This window comes from Triticum dicoccoides, chromosome 3B, assembly GCF_002162155.2.
Source record: "Triticum dicoccoides isolate Atlit2015 ecotype Zavitan chromosome 3B, WEW_v2.0, whole genome shotgun sequence".
In the NCBI taxonomy this organism is placed as follows: Eukaryota; Viridiplantae; Streptophyta; class Magnoliopsida; order Poales; family Poaceae; genus Triticum; species Triticum dicoccoides.
The window spans coordinates 446,870,483-446,885,639 of record NC_041385.1 but is presented as its reverse complement, the minus strand read 5'-3'; positions in this window follow the sequence as shown (position 1 = coordinate 446,885,639).

Sequence of the window (15,157 nt, the reverse complement as noted above, 5' to 3'; positions counted from 1 at the left end):
TTTCAAACATGAGGAGCTTGCCAAATGATAAAATGAAAAAGGGAAAGGTGAGGATCACCTTGACTCAAGCATAAAGTAAAAAAAAACATAAAGTAAAAGATAGGCCCTTCGTAGAGGGAAGCAGAGGTTGTCATGTGCGTTTAGGGTTGATGCACAAAATCTTAATACAAAAGAACGTCACTTTATATTGCCCCTTGTATGTGGACCTTTATTATGCGGTCGGTCGCTTTTATTACTTCCACAACAAGTTCGTACAAAGCTTATTTTCTCTGCACTGATAAGTCATACATATTTAGATAGCAATTTTTATTGCTTGCAACATGACAACTTACTTGAAGGATCTTACTCAATCCATAGGTAGGTATAGTGGACTCTCATGGCAAAACTGGGTTTAAGGGTATTTGGAAGCACAAGTAGTATCTCTACTTGGTGCAAGGAATTTGGCTAGCATGAGGGGGAAAGGCAAGCTCAACATGTTTGGAAGGTCAATGACAATATACTTTAACTGAGATGCGCAAAAACATAAACCATTATGTTGTCTTCCTTGTCCAACGTCAACTCTTTTAGCATGTCATACCTAATGAGTGCTCCCAATTATAAAAAGGTGTCCAAGATAATGTATTTGTATGTGAACCCCTCTTTCCTTATCACTTCCTATTAACTGCAACGATGACCAAAACTACGTTCATCAACTCTCAACAATTTTGATGCCTCATACTTTCTATATGTGAAGTTATCACTATCCATAAGATCAATATGAACTCTTTTATTCTTTCTACTTTCTCAAGATCATAGCAACATAGCAAAGCCCTTGACTCAACACTAATCTTTATTATAGATAGCTCACGGACTCGATTACAAAAAGAGATCACAAAGCAAAATTCGAAACTACTTGATATCAAAACTTCAATCTACTAGATCAAGATACTACTAAAAGGATCGAACTAAATAAAGCGGTAAAGATAGGAGTGTGATGGTGATACGATACCGAGGCACCTCCCCCAAGCTTGGCAGTTGCCAAGGGGGGTGCCCATACCCATGTGATTATGCCCTCGGAGGTGATGGAGGTGGTGATGATGATGGTGGATAATCGCACATCGAGCGTAAAAGCTCCTCCAACTTGCGGATAATGCCCTTGAGTCCGGTGATATGATCCTTCAACAGGATATTCTCCTGTGTGAGATACTTGTTCTGTATGCGAGCTAACTCAATCATCTTGAAAGCTTCAATCTCTATTGGAGTGAAAAGGTTAGGTAAAGGTTGAGGGATATCTTCTTCTTTCACCGCCGGAGCTTGAACCTCCATGGCCTTCTTGATCCCTTCATCCTTGTTGATATCTTCTGGTTCTTCTCTTTTCAGCTCTATCTTCAATAGCCAAGCATCCTTGTCTTCGTTGTTAAAGGAGGGCGACATCATGGTGCTCTTAGTCTGCAACAGAAACAGCTCGAAACGAAAACAGAGGATATTTGTGTGATACGGTGGTCAAAACCTTCGGGGGTATATATAATGAATTTTTACCGACCAAAATACGTAACGTGCAAGAAAACGGAGTCCGGGAGGCACACGAGGTGCCCACGAGACTGGGGGCGCGCCCTATAGGCGGGGCGCCCTCCACTCTCGTGGGGGCCTCGTGTCCCTTTCGGACTACTTCTTTTTTCCTAAAATTCTTAAATATTTCAAAACTGATAAAAATTGCCATTGGAGTTGTTTTGGAGTTGGTTTACTTACCGTACCACATACCTATACCTTTTCGGAGTCTAGAACATTCTGGAGAGTGTCCCTTATGTATTCCTCAGGGGTTACGGTTTCAATAATATTAGTTTCAACATTGATAGGATTACCTGAAATATAGTGTTTAATTCTTTGACCGTTTACCACCCTTGGACTTTTGCCTTCGAAGTTGTTGATTTTTATAGCACCAGAATGATAGACCTCCTCAATAACGTAGGGACCTTCCCATTTTGAGAGAAGTTTTCCTGCAAAAAATCTTAAACAAGAGTTGAATAATAACACATAATCTCCTACGTTAAACTCATGCTTTTGTATCCTCTTATCATGCCAGCGTTGGACTTTTTCTTTGAAAAGCTTGGCATTCTCATAGGCTTGGGTTCTCCATTCATCAAGTGAGCTAATATCAAACAACCTCTTCACACCGGCAAGTTTGAAGTCATAATTGAGCTCTTTAATAGCCCAATATGCCTTATGTTCAAGTTCAAGAGGTAAATGACACGCTTTTCCATAAACCATCTTATATGGAGACATACCCATAATGCATCATCAAGTTTTTTGGACCAATTCTTTCTAGATCTATTCACAGTCTTTTGCAAAATTAATTTGAGCTCTCTATTGCTCAACTCTACTTGACCACTAGACTGCATATGATAAGGAGATGCTATTCTATGATTGACATCATACTTAGCAAGCATCTTACGGAAAGCACCATGAATAAAATGTGAACCACCATCAGTCACAAGATATCTAGGGACTCCAAACCTCGGAAAAATAACTTCTTTAAGCATTTTAACAGAAGTGTTATGATCAGCACTACTAGTTGGAATAGCTTCTACCCACTTAGTAACGTAATCAACAGCAACTAAAATATGTGTATAACCATTAGAGGCAGGAAAAGGTCCCATATAATCAAAGCCCCAAACATCAAACGGTTCAATAACAAGAGAATAATTCATAGGCATTTCTTGACGTCTACTAATGTTACCTATTCTTTGACATTCATCACAAGATAAGACAAACTTACGAGCATCTTTGAAGAGAGTAGGCCAATAAAAACCAGATTATAGTACCTTGTGTGCAGTTCTATCTCCAGCGTGGTGTCCTCCATAAGATTCAGAGTGACACTTACGTAGAATCTGTTCCTATTCATGCCCAGGCACACAACATCTAATAACACCATCTACTCCTTCTTTATAAAGGTGTGGATCATCCCAGAAGTAATGTCTTAAATCATAAAAGAACTTTTTCTTTTGCTGGTATGTGAAACTAGGCGGTATATATTTAGCAACAATGTAATTAGCATAATCAACATACCAAGGAGTAGTACGAGAAGCATTAACGACCGCTAATTGTTCATCAGGAAAGCTATCATCAATAGGCAGTGGGTCATCAAGAACGTTCTCTAACCTAGACAAGTTATCTACAACGGGGTTCTCAGCTCCCTTTCTATCAATAGTATGCAAGTCAAATTCTTGGAGCAAGAGAACCCATCTAATGAGTCTAGGCTTAGCATCTTTCTTTTCCATAAGATATTTAATAGCAGCATGATCAGTGTGAATAGTAACTTTGGAATCAACAATATAAGGTCTAAACTTATCACATGCAAACACAACTGCTAAGAACTCTTTTTCAGTAGTAGCATAATTTCTATGGGCAGTATCAAGAGTCTTACTAGCATACTGGATAACATTCAATTTCTTATTGACTCTTTGCCCTAGAACAGCACCTACAACATAATCACTAGCATCGCACATAATTTCAAAAGGTAAATTCCAATCAGGTGGCTGAACAATAGGTGCAGTGATCAAAGCTTTCTTAAGTATTTCAAATGCTTCTACACAATCATCATCAAAGAAAAAAGGAATATATTTTTGCAATAAATTAGTCAGAGGCCTAGAGATTTTAGAAAAGTCCTTAATGAACCTCCTATAAAAACCGGCGTGACCAAGGAAACTTCTTATACCTTTTATGTCCTTGGGACATGGCATCTTTTCAATAGCATCAACTTTGGCTTTATCAACTTCAATACCTCTCTCGGAGATCTTGTGCCCCAAGACAATGCCTTCATTAACCATAAAGTGACATTTTCCCAATTCAAGACGAGACTAGTGTCTTCGCATCTCTGCAAAACTCGATCAAGGTTGCTCAAACAATCATCAAAAGAGGATCCATAGACGGAGAAGTCATCCATGAATACCTCACAAACCTTTTCACAAAAATCAAAGAATATAACCATCATGCATCTTTGAAAGGTAGCAGGTGCATTACATAAACCAAAAGGCATACGTCTATAAGCAAAAGTACCAAAAGGGCAAGTAAAAGTAGTTTTAGATTGATCCTTCGCCGACACAGGTATCTGAGAGAAACCAGAATAACCATCTAGAAAGCAGAAATGTGTGTGTTTGGATAGTCTTTCTAGCATTTGATCAATAAAAGGTAAAGGGTAATGATCTTTCTTAGTAGCTTTATTTAACTTACAGAAATCAATTACCATCCTATAACCTGTAATAATTATTTGCGGGATCAATTCATCTTTATCGTTAGGAACAATGGTAATACCTCCCTTTTTAGGAACACAATGAACAGGGCTTACCCATTCACTATCAACAACGGGATAAATAATACCTGCCTCAAGGAGCTTTAGTATCTCCTTTCTTACCACTTCCTTCATCTTGGGATTTAGTCGTTCTTGAGGATCTCTACCTGGTTTGGCATCGTCCTCCAACGTAATTTTGTGTTGGCATAATGTGGGACTAATGCCCTTAAGATCATCCAGAGTATATCCAATAGTTGCTCGGTGCTTCTTCAGAGTTTTCAATAATCTTTCTTCTTCTTGCTCTGAAAGGTTAGCACTAATAATAACAGGATATATTTTCTTTTCATCAAGATAAGCATACTTAAGATTATCAGGTAATGGTTTGAGCTCAAACATGAGATCACCCTTGGGTGGAGGGGGATCCCTAAGAATTTCAACAGGAAGGTTATGTTTCAGCATAGGTTCCTGTTTAAGGAACACTTCATCTATTTCCTCCCTTTCCTTCATAAACATATCATTTTCATGGTCTAGCAAATATTGTTCTAACAGATCAGTTGGAGGAACAACAATGGAAGTAAGACCAATAATCTCATCCTTACTAGGTGGTTCCCTATCACGAGGTTGTCTACTAAACTTAGCGAAATTAAACTCATGAGACATACCATCAATGCCAACAGTGACAATATTCTTTTCACAATTAATCTTAGCAGTAGTTGTATTCAAGAAGGTTCTTCCAAAAATAATGGGACAAAAATCATCTTGTGGGGAACCAAGAACAAGAAAATCAGAAAGGTATTTAACCTTCCCACACAAAACTTCAACATCTCTAACAATCCCAAAGGGTTTAATGGTATCCCTATTAGCAAGCTTAATAGTAACATCGATATCTTCTAATTCAATGGGTGCAATGTCATGCATAATTTCTTGATACAAGGTATAAGGTATTGCACTAGCACTAGCACCCATATCACATAAGCCATGATAACAATGATCTCCTATTTTAACAGAAATAACAGGCATGCCTACGACAGGTCTACGTGTCTTGGTATCTGGTCTGGCAATATTAGCAGTCTCACCACAAAAAGAAATAATATGCCCATCTAAATCCTCATCCAAGAGATCTTTAACCATAGAAATACTAGGCTCAACATTAATTTGCTCAGGATGTGTATAAGTCCTAGTATTACTCTTATGAACAATAGTCAAAGGTTTAGCATGATCCTTTATCCTAATAGGGAAAGGAGGTTTTTCAACATAAGTAGTGGGAACAATAGGATCACTATAGGTAATAGTCTTTTCTTCCACTGTAATAGGTGCAACTACTTTCACTTCAATAGGAGGATTATATTTAAACCACTTCTCTTTAGGGAGATCAACATGAGTAGCAAAAGATTCACAGAAAGAAGCTACTATCTCAGAGTCAAGTCCATACTTAGCGCTAAATCCATGAAAAGCATCGGTATCCATAAAAGATTTAACACAATCAAACTTAGGTGTCATACCTGACTCCTTACCATCGTCGGAACCCCAATCTTCAGAGTTGCATTTAATTCTTTCCAATAAGTCCCATTTGAAATCAATAGTCTTCAGCATATAAGAACCAGCACAGGAAGTATCGAGCAGGTTGCGATTATCAAGAGAAAGTCGAGCATAAAAATTCTAAATAATAATTTCCCAAGAGAGCTCATGATTGGGGCATGAATATAACATTGACTTAAGCCTCCCCCAAGCTTGAGCGAAGCTTTCTCCTTCGCGAGGCTAGAAATTATATATGTAATTACGATCATGATGAACAAGATGCATAGGATAGAACTTCTGGTGAAATTCCAACTTCAATCGCTTATAATTCCAAGATCCTGTATCATCACATAGCCTATACCATGTCAATGCATCTCCCTTCAAAGATAAAGGGAAGAACTTCCTTTTGACAACATCATCGGGAATACCTGCAAGCTTAAATAATCCACAAACTTCATCCACAAAGATAAGGTGTAAATCGGGATGCAATGTTCCATCTCCTGCAAATGGATTAGCTAGCAGTTTCTCTATCATACCCGAAGGAATCTCAAAGTGAATATTTTCATAAAGTTTAGTAGGTTGAGGAGAAACTCTTTGCTCTTCTGGTTGGGGTGAAGATACCCCAAACAATCCCCTCAAAGGATTAGTTTCCATAGTGACAAGTAACAGAAAAATTTCAGCACACCAGATAAATGTTTCCTTACCAAGTTCCATTCACTAAAAGCGCTACACTCCCCGGCAACGGCGCCAGAAAAGACTCTTGATGACCCACAAGTGTAGGGGATCAATTGTAGTCCTTTCGATAAGTAAGAGTGTCGAACCCAACGAGGAGCAGAAGGAAATGATAAGCGGTTTTCAGTAAGGTTTTCTCTGCAAGCAGTGAAATTGTAGGTGATAGATAGTTTTGTGATAAGATAAATGGTAACGAGTAACAAGTAAATAAAGTAAATAAAGTGCATCAAGGTGGCCCAATCTTTTATGTAGCAAAGGATAAGCCTGGACAATTTCTAATAATGAGAAAGGAGCTCCCGAGGACACATGGGAATGATCGTCAAGCTAGTTTTCATCACGTTCATATGATTCGCATTCGGTACTTTGATAATTTGATATGTGGGTGGAACTGTACTTGGGTACTGCCCTTACTTGTACAAGCATCCGCAACTATAAAAGAAGTATTAAAGTAAACCTAACCACAACATTAAACATATGGATCCATATCAGCCCCTAACGAACCAATGCATAAACCAGGGTTTAAGCTTCTGTCACTCTAGCAACCCATCATCTACTTATTACTTCCCAATGCCTTCCTCTAGGCCCAAATAATGGTGAAGTGTCATGTAGTCGACGTTCACATAACACCACTAGAGGAAAAGACAACATACATCTCATCAAAATATCGAATGAATACCAAATTCACATGATTACTAATAGCAAGACTTCACCCATGTCCTCGGGAACAAATGTAACTACTCACAAAGCATATTCATGTTCATAATCAGAGTAGTAGTAATATGCATAAAGGATCTGAACATATGCTCTTCCACCAAGTAAACCAATTAGCATCAACTACAAGGAGTAATCAACACTACTAGCAACCCACAGGTACAGATCTGTGGTTTTGATACAAGATTGGATACAAGAGATGAACTAGGGTTTTCAGAGGAGATGATGCCGGTGAAGATGTTGATGGAGATTGACCCCCTCCCGATGAGAGGATCATTGGTGATGATTTCCCCCTCCCAGAGGGAAGTGTCCCCAGCAGAACAGCTCTGCCGGAGCCCTAGATTGATTCCGCCAAGGTTCTGCCTCGTGGTGGCGGAATTTTGTCCCGTAAGCTTGCCCATGATTTTTTCCAGGGTAAAAGCAATGATATAGCAGAAGATGGACACCGGAGGCCCACCAGGGGGCCCAGGAGATAGGGGCGCGCCCTCTTGTCTCCTGGACAGGGTGTGGCCCCCCTGGTGTATTTCTTTTGCTCAAAAATTCTTAATAAATCCAAAAAGTTGTTTCGTGGAGTTTCAGGACTTTTGGAGCTATGCAGAATAGGTTTCCAACGTTTGCTCCTTTTCCAGCCAGAATTCCAGCTGTCGGCATTCCCCCTCTTCATGGTAAACCTTGTAAAATAAGAGAGAATAGCCATAAGTATTGAGATATAAAGTGTAATAACAGTCCATAATGCAATAAATATTGATATAAAAGCATGATGCAAAATGGACGTATCAGTGACAATAGCCACTGAGGCGCCATCGCAGCTCACCTGATAAAATGTCCCGTTGACGAGCTCCCCAGTAATATCCGGGTCTTCTTCGAGTCCTAGATCGAAGGCCCTTCCGGGGTCCTCTGGCTGCGGGGAGGGGCTGGAGAATCCTTCTACGGCCCTCCTTAGTTCCTGCTCAGAAGTATCGAGGTAAATAATCGTGACGAAGGACGCCAGAATGAATGAAGCGGGGGAAAGAGTGACGACTTACCCAGCTTGGGGGGTTGTACATAGAAAACCCATCCCGCGCTTTAATATGAAGGAATTCTTCTTCTTCTCCTTTATACAAATCGTACAATATCCTCGCCAGAGCAATGGCGGAGTTTGGACCCTTATGACCATAGCGGGTGGCATCATCTTCCCCGTTGTAGTGCCACATGGGCTTCCCCCGATATTGAAGTGGCTGCACTCCCCGCATTATGCATATTGCCATAACCTCGACTATTGTTAGCCCTGATTTGGCCAGTATCTTTATCCTGCTCATCAGGAAGTGTATTTCTTTGGTATCCTCCTCTTGGGGGCCCTGAGGGCGCCAACTTCGGCGTGCCTTCGGCGGGGCATTACTGAACTCCGGGAGACCAGTTCGGACTGGGTCCGGAAGGGGAACGTCATCAACATAAAACCACTCTGAGGGCCAGTTCTCAGGTGCCTTCTTGGGAGTACCGGACAGGTATCCGGTCTCGGCGACGCGCCATTATTTGGCTCCACCCACTTGACATATGGATTCCCCCTGGTTGCGAGGGACGAGGTAGAACAACTTCTTCCATAACCCAAAGTGAGCCTCGCAGCCCAAAAATAGTTCACAAATGCCAACATATCCTGCTATATGCAGCACGGAGGCAGGGGTGAAGTTGTGCAACTGGAGGTCGTAGAACTCCAAGAGCCCGCGAAGGAATGGGTGGATTGGAAACTGACGCCTCTTAGCAGATGCGGCATGAGGCATATTCGCTCCCCCGGGGATGGATTAGGAGATCTCTCCGCTTGCTCCCCTCCATTATAGGTGGCTAGTCCGGCTCGGACGGGGACCATGAACGCCGGTGGAAGAAACCCTTGGGTCTGTAACTCTATCAAACGGCTTTGAGGAATGGAACACTCTTCCCAGTCGCCTGGCTTGGAGCGAAGGGGACGAGAAGAAGAGCTACGGCGACCAGCCATGTTGGAATGGTTTTTTTCGGAGCGCTCTGTTAGATGCTTGCTCAAGGGAAGAAGATGAGGTTTAGATCCCAGGATCCCCGTCCCTTCAAATAGACGGTTTGCTTGCAGGACCGGGGTGGCAAATGCAAAAATGCCCCGGCTCCTCGTATTCGCTCGACACGTGGAGATGGCCATTATTGAAGCACAGAAGCTGAGGAGTACAACATTGATGGGGAGCCAGACACTGTTTGTTACAATAGATACTTTGGAGTATTCGGAGATGGAACCCGCCTTGCAATGCCGAAGACAAACTGCGCACCGGACTCATCATCATTGAAGCCTGGTTCAGGGGCTACTGAGGGAGTCCTGGATTGCGGGGTATCCGGACAGCCGTACTATATAATTTGGCCGGACTGTTGGACCGTGAAGATACAAGACTCAAGACTTCGTCCCGTGTCCGGATGGGACTCTCCTTTGCGTAGAAGACAATCTTGGCGATCCAGATATTATATTTCCTTCTTTGTAACCGACTCCATGTAAACCCTAGCCCTCTCCGGTGTCTATATAAACCAGATGGTTTAGTCCTTAGAGACAGAATCATAATCATCATAGGCTAGCTTCTAGGGTTTAGCCTCTACGATCTCGTGGTAGATCAACTCTTGTAACACTCATATCATCAATATCAATCAAGCAGGAAGTAGGGTTTTACCTCCATCAAGAGGGCCCGAACCTAGGTAAAACATCGTGTCCTTTGCCTCCTGTTACCATTAGACTTAGACGCACAGATCGGGACCCCCTACCCGAGATCCGCCGGTTTTGACACTGACAGCCCTGCTGGGACGACACCTCAGTGTCACGCCCAGTCTTCAGGGAGGGGGCCTCCGGAGGCGTCTCGCTCTCCAGGGCATCTGAGCTCAGCGAATCCTCCAAGGAGGACTGTTCGGCGCGAGACCTCGCCGGGCTGCACAAAGTAGGGCGCAAGTTAAAATATTGCACGTTAGTAATCCTGGGCGCTTAGGCGTATTCGGATTTCATGTACTCACGATTTTACCAGGAGCTGGGCCCTGGGATCCCACTCCGGGCTACTACTGGCAGCCGTGGTGGACGCCTCTGGAAGGGAACTCTTTCCCCTCTTCGGCGATTCGGCCTCCAAGGATGAGGAGTCCGTCCTTTTCTTTCCTCCCCCATGGAGGACTCGTGTTCTTCCTCCTCCTCTTCGTCTTCGGAGGAAGGATGAGCGCTGGAGTCTTCGGATTTTGTGTTCGAAGCACCGCGGCGATGCAGGCCGCTCCGGGTCTCCTTGGCCTTATTGGACGCCTCTTTCTTCGGTGCCTCATAAGGCGCTGGGACCAGCATCTTCGTCAGAAGAGGTCCTGCCGGTTCCTCCAGCAGCGGGGCCGAACAGTGTATCCGCCCCACTTTCTTCGTCCATCCCTGGGATAATTGCAGAAATCATGATAAAGCATCTCCCTCGGGATATGCCAGCTAAACATGGATAGACAGAACATAGCGATGACTTACCGGACTTGCGGAGCGGGACAGTTGATACCCGTGGTCCTCGGCAGGGCTCGGCCACGGTTTACCGGACTTGAAGAGCACCTTCCAGATATCCTTGTATGAGGAGCCGTACAGCTCCCGTAGGGTCTGGTGCTCGGCTGGGTCATATTCCCACAAATTACAGGCTCGGTGCTGGCAAGGGAGAACTAGGCGAACTAACATCACCTAGACTACATTGATGAGTTTGACGTCCTTGTCTACCAGGCTCTGGATGCGTGTTGGGAGCACTGACAGCTCGTCGGATGAGGACCAGTTCAGGCCCTTCTTGGGCCAGGACGTAAGCCGCAGGGGGGCTCCGGATCTAAAGTCAGGAGCAGCGGCCCACTTTTTACCGCGCGGCTCGGTGACATAGAACCACTGCTGCTGCCACTCCTTGACGGAATCATTGAAGGTGACCGTCGGCCATGTGACCTTGGGAATCTTGCTCACCATGGCGGCGCCGCACTCAGCGTGCTCGCCATTCACCACCTTGGGTTTCACATTGAAGATCTTCAGCCATAAGCCGAAGTGGGGCGAAATACGGAGAAAGGCCTCACACACGACGATAAACGTCGAGATATTAAGGAAAGAATTAGGGGACAGATCATGAAAATCAATCCCGTAATAATACATGATGCCGCGAACAAATGGGTGAAGGGGAAACCCGAGCCCGCTGACAAAATGAGGAAGAAACACGACCCTCTCGTGGGGCCCCGGAGTGGGGACGATCTGTCCCGCCGTCGGAAGACGGTGGCCGATTTTCTTGGCCAGGTACCCGGCCTCTCGGAGCTTTTTGATATCCTTCTCCTGGACGGTAGAGGTCATCCATTTGCCTCCTACTCCAGATCCGGACATCTTCAGAGAACCTCTCTTCGGTGGAGAAGATGAGTGCTTGGGCGCTAGGGCTCGAGCAAAGGGGAATGGACGAGCGGAAGGGAAAGGCGTGGGTAAAGAAGAAGAGACCTTATCTCTTTATAGAGGCAACAAAAACTTTTGCGCCTCCCTACTTGCCTGGTGGAACCCGCTCGTTCCCTACTCACCACGATTGGCGGAGCAATTGGGATACCCGTGCCCGTATTGATGAAAGCCCCGCGATAAGGGGAACATGATCTCTGCTTTGACAAGACGTGCCGAGGATGCCGCCTTGCAATATGTGCGGTGGCTGATTGTGGGAAAATGGTTCGAATAATGACTCGGCCATGGTGTGATGGCACGTTATCTAAAGTTGCCAGCAGATTATATTTGTGGAATATCGTTCTCTCTACGGTGGTATGTGAAAATCGCCTTGCAGAGCCAGACACGATTTAAGTGTTCGAGGTTTACTTTGGAATATTCGGAGATGGAACCCGCCTTGCAATGCCGAAGACAATCTACGCGCTGGACTCATCGTCATTGGAGCCTGGTTCAGGGGCTACTGAGGGAGTCCTGGATTAGGGGGTATCCGGACAGCCAAACTATATACTTTGGCAGGACTGTTGGCCCGTGAAGATACAAGACTCAAGACTTAGTCCCGTGTCCGGATGGGACTCTCCTTTGCGTGGAAGGCAAGCTTGGCGATCCGGATACTAGATCTCCTTCTTTGTAACCGACTCTGTGTAAACCCTAGCCCCCTCCGGTGTCTATATAAACCGGAGGGTTTAATCCATAGAGGGACAATCATAATCATCATAGGCTAGCTTCTAGGGTTTGGCCTCTACGATCTCGTTGTAGATCAACTCTTGTAATACTCATATCATCAAGATCAATCAAGCAGGAAGTAGGGTTTTACCTCCATCGAGAGGGCCCGAACCTGGGTAAAACATCGTGTCCCTAGCCTCCTGTTACCATTAGCCTTAGACGCACAGATCAGGACCGCCTACCCGAGATCGGCCGGTTTTGACACCGACAACGCACTTCTCCTTCTAGGACTTGAGCTTCTTTGGAGGCCCGAGCGAGAAGGCCGGAACCTCGGGCTGGCTAGGGGCGAGCGGTTCGGTGATGTAGAACCACTCCTGCTGTCACTCCTTCGCCGTTTTGATGAAGGTACCCTTGAACCACTCAGCCCCCTGGTTTTTGCTAATCATGGCCCCTCCGCACTCCGCGAGGTCGGAGCCACTGGACTTCGGCTTGATCCCGAAGATCTTTAGCCACGGGCCGAAGTGTGGCTCACAGTGGAGGAAGGCCCCGCAGACCATGATGAAGGAGGCGAGGTGGAGGATGGAGTTTGTCGCCAGATGATGAAAATCAAGCCCGTAGTAGAACATCACCCCACGCACAAAAGGGTGCAGCGGGAACCCTAGCCATCGGACGAGGTGGGGACGAAAACTACCCACTCCCCGGCATTGTGAGCGGACACTTGCAGGCCAGTGGCGGGAGCGCGAGCGGCAATGTCGGTGGTCAGATACCCCGCGTTGCGTAGCTCCTGGATGGCGCCCTCTGTTACGATAGAACCACCCCGGTGCCCCTGGAGGGTCTCATCCATGGCTGGCGAAGGAGGATGGACTCGCTGAAGGGAAAGGATGCAGGATCGAATCTATGCGCTGGAGCTAGCTGAAGAAGTAGATGGGGAGAATGGGAGTGTGGCCAGTAGCGCTATCCTCCCTTTTGCTCTTATAGGCCCGCGAAAGGCCAAGAGTCCCCCTCGTTGCGCCGATAAACTCGCTACTCCCATCAAAGATGTCGTTGAGCATATGGGGGGAAGCAAAATCTTGATGATATCCCTGAGAAAACAGACGTGATCTCTGCCTCGAAGGGACGTGCCAGTAAAAAGTTTGCCTCGAGCCGCGTTTGAGGGGAGGAGTAACTGCTCGGCCTGTCGTGCGATGAGTCATTCGATAAAGTTGTCAGACTATGTGGAACCGTTCACACCGAGGTGCTTGGCCTTCAAGGCTAAGCTACCCAATCTCTTCGGTCAGAGGGAACAGGTTTGGTCGGGCTTCGGCTGGCATCGCTCCCTTGAAGGATTGGTTTGAAAATTGCAAGGAGGAAGTCATTTGTTAAGCCAAGGACCCCGGATCCGAGGTTCTTATCAGATTGTCCTCAGCGTAGAAGACCAGTTCGGGGGATACTGACAGTGTCCTGGATTAGGGGTGCCCTGACCCAGCCGGCCCATTCTCCTCGGGTTGGGCTGATGGGCCCTTACTCGTGGTCAAGGTGGATCTCGGAGGGTCGTACGCTAGAGACGTGATCAAGACTGCCTCCCCAAAGACTTGACGTTTACTCCAAGATCTCTGCTACCGCCTAGCTCCTAGCTATCGACCTTGTAACCCTAGACACCCTCCCTGGCGTAAATATAAGCCATAGGGTTTAGCCCATAGAGGGGACATCAACGCAAAATCATTCATCTAGTCCTAGAGTTAGGTGCACACATTACGATCTCGAGGTAGATCAATTCTTCACTTAATACATCTTCATCAATATAAACAAGAGTAGGACATAGGGTTTTACCTCCATCAAGAGGGCCCGAACCTGGGTAAACATTGTCTCCTTCATTCATGTTACTCTTGATCTAAGATCCATAGCTCGGGACCCCCTACCCCGAGGTCTGCCCGGTTTGACACCGACAGTAATGGACAGTAAATGTACCAATCATATGACCGGATAGAAAAGCATGTTCCCTGATTATGGTCATGTGCTTCAACTATTTGAAACATCACATTTGGAGATAATGCAAACGGAAAGGTACTTGGATTAGGTCAAATCGCTATCTCAATGGATACGACTATTGATAATGTGTTCCTTGTTCAATCCCTTGGATACAATCTCATGTCTATTTCGAAGCTATCCAATATGGATTTGCTTGTGTTTTCTCCAAGACTAACTGCAAAGTCTTCATGAGCAATGAATATTCGTTAGTCTTCAGAATTATCAAGAAAGATGATTTGCATCTTTTTTAATGGCCCGCAAGTTTCAACATGTTTGATGGCGAAAGGAACCATAGTTTGGCTACGGCGTTGAAGATTTGGTCATGCAGGAATGAGAAATATACAAAAATTATTCAAAAACACAAGCATACCATAGGCATCGATGGTGTCAAGTTTGACAAGTATGCGGTACTGTGATGTTGGGAAACAAGTGAAATCTCCACACCCGTTGAAGACAGTGATCACTACCACTAGTTGTAATGACCAACCTAATATGGTTTAGGTCTCTGTGCTTACCATACCATCCCCTGGATCGATTCACCAACATACACTGTATCAATGTAATACTAAACACAAATGCATATATATATTACATCTAAAGGATATAAAATAACATAGCTTGATATAAATCACTAGCCAAAGGCTGGGCCAAATAGAGTAGCATTACAATGAAAGCAAATAACTTCATAGAGTCTCATGTACGCCATAGACGAACCATGTCGAGTGAAGACTCGCAACCCTACGTAAACATCACTCCTCATCATAATCACCTGGATATCGTACTTTGCAACCACAATGGTCTATACATTGAATGTATTGACG